Consider the following 7,879-nt stretch of genomic DNA (forward strand, 5'->3'; position numbering starts at 1 on the left):
CAATATTCATATACTTATTGTTGCTCGGTCAAAATCTAATTATTTGACCCAAATAAAATTGAAATTTGCTATGTATCATCTTATTCCCTAACTTTTCAAAATATTAAAATATAACATATAAAAATTTAATTCTATTTCACAAAAATTTAGGACTTTACAGCATCTGAGAGCAAAGAATGAGAAAATGAGAGAGTGAAGACTAAAGTGCGTAATTAGCGAAGGGTTACTCCTTTATATCGAAGGACCCACAATTGTTGATCTAAACACGATCCAAGGGCCACATCCTATCAACAAATTAAGTGATCATTGAGCAAATGGTTATGCAAGTCTTACACCTCAAATGACACTTTCCACTTGGGCCAGGCAACGTCGGTATGAAATGATCACACCTTTAAATTATTCAACTATTATGATGTCCAACTAATGTACATCATAGCCCGTAGGTTATTCGGCAACACAGAAGTCCAACAGATATCCACAAGTACATTTTTTTTTCCCTATTATTTGATATAAGAGATAAGGCATACAAATTTCATGCAAAAAGAAGTATGTAGTTAGTTGGGCACGTCCGCTTAATCTCACTTGATCAAACCAAGTATCTGCTTATGAAAATGATCAAACTTACCACAAAGATAAGGGTTGTGGTACATTTGTTATCCAGTAACTTGTTTGTGCGTAAAGATAAGAAAACACTGCAAAACCATCAACCAAATTGATATTGCCTTTTAAAAATTGTAAGGTTGGTGACATGTGGGCCAGCCAACGATATGATTTTGAATTGAACTAAATATTTCAAAATAGTTATTGCGGTTTGAAATAAAAAGAACTGGTTAAGCAATCATAGTAATTTTCCATCACCATATGATGGATAATGGGATTAAGCAAAGTATGAATGAGAAAAAAACAGTGGGAAATTGAAATTCAAGTATTGTTAACCACTATCATTATTGTTAGTTCAAAAGATAGTTTTGGATACAAGCACTACAAGACTCTGCCTGAAATATCATATGCAAGAAAGGTAAAAAGTAGGGAAAAGGTTTTGATTAGACTAAAACATAATTTTAGACCACCTCTTAAATTGATGTGGAAACTTCAAGGAAAATCCAGTAAATACTGGATTCCTTAATGCTTTCCTTCCCTAATAAGAAAACTAAGATGATAATCAATCAATCATATCTCGAACTTTAATATTCTTTAAATTCTAAAAATTCCGTTTTGTTCATTCTAAAGGTTGAACCCCAACCTTAAGGGTCATCCACCGCCCCTACCCTGGAGTATCGTGAGGGAGGTAAATCGCAAGTTATGCATCACATGTGAACTAATTGAGCTGTATGTTCACTCTTCACGTGAACTCATTGAACCTTATATTTATTGATTAGCCTTAATGTATGTACTTATCGAGTCACTAGTTCATTGGTGAAGAAATCATTGAGTCCTATAAGTGGCGAATTCAGGACCGGAGGTCAGTTAGGACGGTTGACCGTTGACAATCACCGATCGTAATAACGTGACAACGTCCCATTTTATCTTATAAAATTAAAAAAGTGTTCTAGGGGATTCGAAATCCTCATGGTTTTAATTAATTGAGTTTTCATAAAGCTTCATAGTTTATTTAAAGTTCAATAATTAATTAATTATAGTAGTTTGAAGGGGTGGTGCCATTGGTATCATTCCTGTTACAAACTCATATTGAAGAAATCTAGCAGAAGAAAGAAGAGTGAGGTGAAAAGAAAGAGGGAATACCTGAAAGGGACTCTGGTAGATGACCTGGAGAAGAATAGAAAATTGATGTAGGCAAAGGTCTTCAAAAAAGATAAAATGCTAGGAAAAGTAGGAGAGTAAAATTGAAGGAAAAAGGGAAAATCTAGAATATAAAGGAAAGGAACGCGAAGAGACGCCATCTAGATTGTCCAAAAGAAAATTGAAGAAAGTTGAAAAATCAACTAATGAATCCAGATTGAATCCATCAAAACAATGTCGTTTTCATCAAACTTCGTGGATGGTAGAATCAACACAACATCAGATTTTGCAAAACGTTTTGATTAAGCACAAATCACAAAAACAAAAGTCCCCTACTAACTTCTAAAGCGTCAATTTTAGATTGGGCTACCTAAAGTTAAGGTTCAATCTCTCCAAAATCGAACTCATACCTTAGGGACAATAGTTGGTGTTTGATCTAAAACATCCACATTGGATCTATTATGGACTCAACTCGAATCGGTCAGAGGAAGCTTTGTTATCCAAACCAAACAGGATAGTAAGGAAAGGTTAAAAATCCACTTGCTTTTAAGGTAATTGGTCGAGAACTAAATATGCAACGAGGCAACATCCCATTTTTATCTTATAAAATTAACAATACAAGATATGAATATAACTACAACATAAATACAAATGGAATTATAAAACACACACACATACAGACATATTCACTATGGTAATTTCCTAAACCTAAATTCCTAAATCACAAATCACAAATCAAAACTCATAAATGATAAATTATAAATCATAACTCATACAACATAAATTATTTTGACATAAATCACAAATTCATAATTCTCATTTCTTTGCCACGGAACAAAAACAAAAAATAAAAAATAAAAAATAAAAAAAATCAAGAACAATAGTCGAGAAGGAAAAAGGCGCTCACCACAATTCACATAGTCAAAGGCACAACCCATAGGAGGTCTGTCGTCGGCGAACATCTTTGCAAATCGAGCCAGGAGAGGTGGAGAAATGGAGAATGACCGGTTGCAGTGCATACTGCTTCGCCTCATGTCTGCATTGCTTGACACTCGTTTGGAATTGGTAGTTTAGCACACTAGACTTGCTGGAGGAAATACATATGTATCCATTGTCCATGGATTGGATTTGGAGCCATTGGGCCTTTTTTTAAAAACCCAAACAATGGTAAAACAAAAATTAAAAAAATAATAATAATAATAAAAATTAGGCCCAAACCAACAGTCATCTTCTTCGGTTTTGAGCCGCTTCGCCCTGTAAGGTTGCAACTGGCACCTGGTGTACTAAGAGTTCCGATGGAGTCCAGCACGCGCGGTCGTGCCCCTTCGTCGGGTATTGACTCCGCCGCTGAGTCCTATATTCTATATAGAATAGGCTTTTTTTTTTTTTTTTAATAATTAAACTTGATACATAAGAATCTCAAAGAAATAAGCATACTAGTCCATGTTTGGGCTCCATTTTATCCAAAATATAATTTTTTTTCTCCTCTTTTTAACCACACATTCACCAATAAAAAACGTTACACGTAAACCCCCTTTTTTTTCTTTTCAAAAAATCACTATTCTAAAATATATTTTTCCAAAAAAAAAAATTAAAATGGAGCCCAAAGGTTATTAAAGAATATCAAATAATATCTAGGCCCCCGTTTGAGCCCCATTATTTGGAGATTATAATGTTTTGAATAGTATTTTTTTTGAAAAATGAGTGGTTGAAAAGAAAAGAAAAGTTTTTTTGTTTACGTGTAATATTATTTTATTGAAAATTGTGTGATTGAAAATAGGAGAGAGAAAAAATTAATTTAATTTAATGAGAAATAATGGGGCCAAACGGGGGCCTAATCAAATACTTGATAGAAATAAAGAAAATCTTTATCATAATTAAACTTGATACATAAGAATCTCAAAGAAATAAGCATACTAGTCCATGTTTGGGCTCCATTTTATCCAAAATATAATTTTTTTTCTCCTCTTTTTAACCACACATTCACCAATAAAAAACGTTACACGTAAACCCCCTTTTTTTTCTTTTCAAAAAATCACTATTCTAAAATATATTTTTCCAAAAAAAAAAATTAAAATGGAGCCCAAAGGTTATTAAAGAATATCAAATAATATCTAGGCCCCCGTTTGAGCCCCATTATTTGGAGATTATAATGTTTTGAATAGTATTTTTTTTGAAAAATGAGTGGTTGAAAAGAAAAGAAAAGTTTTTTTGTTTACGTGTAATATTATTTTATTGAAAATTGTGTGATTGAAAATAGGAGAGAGAAAAAATTAATTTAATTTAATGAGAAATAATGGGGCCAAACGGGGGCCTAATCAAATACTTGATAGAAATAAAGAAAATCTTTATCTTCAATCATAAAAAGGCTTGATCATGACGCAAGTAAATTAATACTTTACATCACAACTCTTTTTCAACAGTATAGGTATTCGTATGAAAAGTTATATACAGAAATTATATACCAAAATTCTATGGTATTTCGTAAGTCGGATTCTAACCAATGTGCGAAGCATCCATCTCAGTATGAATCCCCTGAGCTAACCAATGCAACACATAAAAATTTCTTTAACTTCAATTCCCATTCGAGTTGGCTCCCTTCTTCATAACATTTTAGTTGGTAAAAATGTGGACTCTCATGATTTAACCAAAACGGAAATGGCGCATGAAATACAAGGTGAATCTATACATTTTATCAAATATGGATCAGATAGATTTATGGATGCATGTAATTTCTGCCCATGTCGCAGATGCAAACAGGTCACATAAATTTACTTGATCATTTTATTAGATCAAATAAGTGTTTTTACAATAAATTCAAACAATTTAAGTTAGCATAATTTAATTATGCCGAAATTTAAAACTTACAAGTATAATCCACGTTTATTCTTCAATACAACAGTTTTTTTTCCAAATTAAAATGGGTTTTTTTTTTTTTATATATATATATATGAAGATTTTTATATGTACAAGTGCATAATTACAATGGACGACACTTGAAATTTAAAACTGAAAGCTAAAGAGAGTTCTACATAAAAACTATTACAAGAACGAATTTATATACAAAGAACTATTCGGATATCAAAATTTCATTTTGAATTCCGAAGAAGTAGAAAATACGATAAGATTCTTATGATTCTGGATTCCTTCTTTTTCAAAAGTCTTAGGATATAATGTCCTTGAATTTCTGCTTTTGAAAGCATTTTTCTTTTGGTGCAAGAATTTGTATCATTGTAATGTCTTTTGTAGGAATTATTGTCCTTCTTCAATCTTGGTTTTTCCCTCTTTCTTGAAAGGTAAATTCACATAATTCTTTTTACATGAATTTGTCGCTTTCGTCATCATGGTAAAGATTAAAAATCCCCATTTTGATTCCATATGTTCATTTTTATGGAAGTCTTTTGAAATATTATCTTTTGAGGATATCGACATTCTCCCCTCTCCTCATGAGAATGCAACATTAATCATCTTAAATATCATTTTAAAAAAGTGATTTTTTTCAAATTTTTTTAGGGTTTCACCATTTAAGCCTGATTCAACTAAATGACATTTTCGAGGACCAAATCAGCTTTTTCCGCACACTTACTTTCAGCAAGCTATTGGTACATTTTGATATCATCCAATATGTTTTTAACTCCCCGTTCATGTTCATACTTGTTCCATCGAGAGGTAGAAAATGTTTTTAATATTTATGGGGTTTCACCTGTCATGAAGCAGAATTCTCACTTCCAAATCCATGGAATAAAATATTCCGCATACATGATTAACAAAATTTTATTCTAATTGAGATTTTTATCCTTTATCCAAGGATGACAACTTGAGAAAAGTTGATATAAGAGTTTTAAACTCTTTAGGAATGATATCAATGGCTGGGCATAATCTTTTCCACTATACAAGAAACCAAGTGGGTGGTTTGTTTTTAACAACTCCTTGATTATCCATATATGTTGCATTTCAAGGTTTTGAACCTAAAATAATTTATAAATATATTTATATAATCCTAATAAGTAAATTTAATGAATCTCTTCTTTCACAGAGATTCCAATAGAGATCGATATAAAATATTAAGCCCTTGTTTGGCCTCCATTACGGGGAAAATTTAATGTGTGGAATAGTATTTTTTGAAAAATTAGTGGTTGAAAAAAAAGGAAAAATTTTTGATATACGTGTAATATTATTTTATGGAAGATTGTGAAGTTAAAAATAGGAGAGAAAAAAATGAAATATAATGTAATAAAAATTAATGGGGCTCAAACGTGGGCTAAAACTGCATTTGCAGTTCCATTTGGAATTACGAATGGAATGTAATGCCTTTTGACTTGAAGACCCCTACAAAATTTTAAAATATTTTGAATGATGGTGTTAATCCTTATATAGATTTCAGTATAGTCTATATTGATGATATTTTGATCTTTTCAAAAGTTTCAGCATTTTAAACATTTTAATATTTTTAAAAATGGGCTCGTAATATCAGCTAAGAAAATTAAATTATTTCCAAACGAAAATAAGATTTCTTCATCATGAAATTGAAAAGGACAGCATTATTCCTATAAATAGGAGTATTGAGATTGCTGAAAAATTTCTTGGTGAAATCAAGGAAACTCGATTTCAAAGATTTTCGGAATGTTTTAATTATACTTGTGATTTTTATCAAAATATTGCTTTTGATAAAAATTGGCTTTATAAAAGGTTAAAGAAAAATCCTCCACCTTGTAATGAAGAATTAGTCAGATTTACATCTAATAATAATAATAATAATAATAATAATAATAATAATAATAATAATAATAATAATAATAATAATAATAATATCCCATATTTTATTTTCCAATTCAAATTCAAAATGGTGGAATTTCAATCTTTGCCCTTTTTTGTTCTTACCTTGAATTTTTTCAAAACACGGACCGATTCCATCAATGTGACAAAGATGAGGATAAGAAATATTTTTTTGTCGCCAACACTCCAAAAGAGGTCAACACCTACATGCCACTAATTGCCGAAATAGGGTGCATTTTCACAACACCATAAATTTGACACGTTACCCTATTTATTCTCCCAATTTCCCCACGGTTTTCTGTTGACTTGGTCTTAGTTTTTTTTTCTTTCTAATAAAATTTTTTCTTTAGAACGCAAATATCTATAATAGCACCAGGTGAAATGTATATAACTTTGGGACATGAAATAGAATCTCGAGAATTGAGATACGCACGTCATCTGTCAAGTTATTTGGTTCACAAACATCGACAACGATATTTCCAATGTCGAGAACACTATGAAATGTCAATGCATACATGGTGACACACCACAAACACGGTCAAAATGTGGGAGTTCTTTGGATCCTTATAATGCAATTACACCTCTGTATACATATTACTTTGATTAATTCGGTTAGCTTTAATAAATTCAAGAAAATTAAAGTTTGTCGAAATGTTCCAATTATTGTAAGATAGCAAGTCACGATATTGATGTGGAAAAAAGTCATTGATATATATCCGAATGTGTAAAAAAAGTTCACAACACAACAACGAGAGAATATATTCCCATACAGAATCCATCCAAACCATTCACTCAATTATTCATAACACAACAAATTTGTTACTAACATTCAATCCTCTCCACACAATTTGCAAAGACTTATCATATGCATGCACACTTTTAAGTAGAGGGTCATTCTCACAATCACTCATTATCCTCACATTGACTTCCCCATCCACACATTTCACATTCATTCACTCTCCACACTTTGTAACTACAGTCTCATTGGCAACATTCATTCGGCAAGATATTTACTTGGAAAGATTCTCACACATTTACTCCAAAAAGGTGCTCATTGGATTGAAAAATGTAAGCAAATCAAAATTTGTATTCAAGATTTTTGCTAATTAATAGTAAGTTGTTGAAGAAAAAATGTGTTCACGACATGAGAATATAATTTTTTTGACAGAAATCGCTTCAAAAGTGTCATTGCGTCCCCATGACATGGAGACACTGTGTCCGTGTCACGGAGAATGTCCCTGTGACACACACGGAGAATGTCCCCGTGAGAAATGTTTGTTGTTCTTTTCTTTTTTTTTTTTTTTTTTTTTTTTTTTTTTTTTTTTTTTTTTTTTTTTTTGTTTTTGGGGTGGGTTTTTTAAAA

The sequence above is a fragment of the Olea europaea genome, unplaced genomic scaffold, assembly GCF_002742605.1.
Source record: "Olea europaea var. sylvestris unplaced genomic scaffold, O_europaea_v1 scaffold3633, whole genome shotgun sequence".
NCBI lineage: Eukaryota > Viridiplantae > Streptophyta > Magnoliopsida > Lamiales > Oleaceae > Olea > Olea europaea.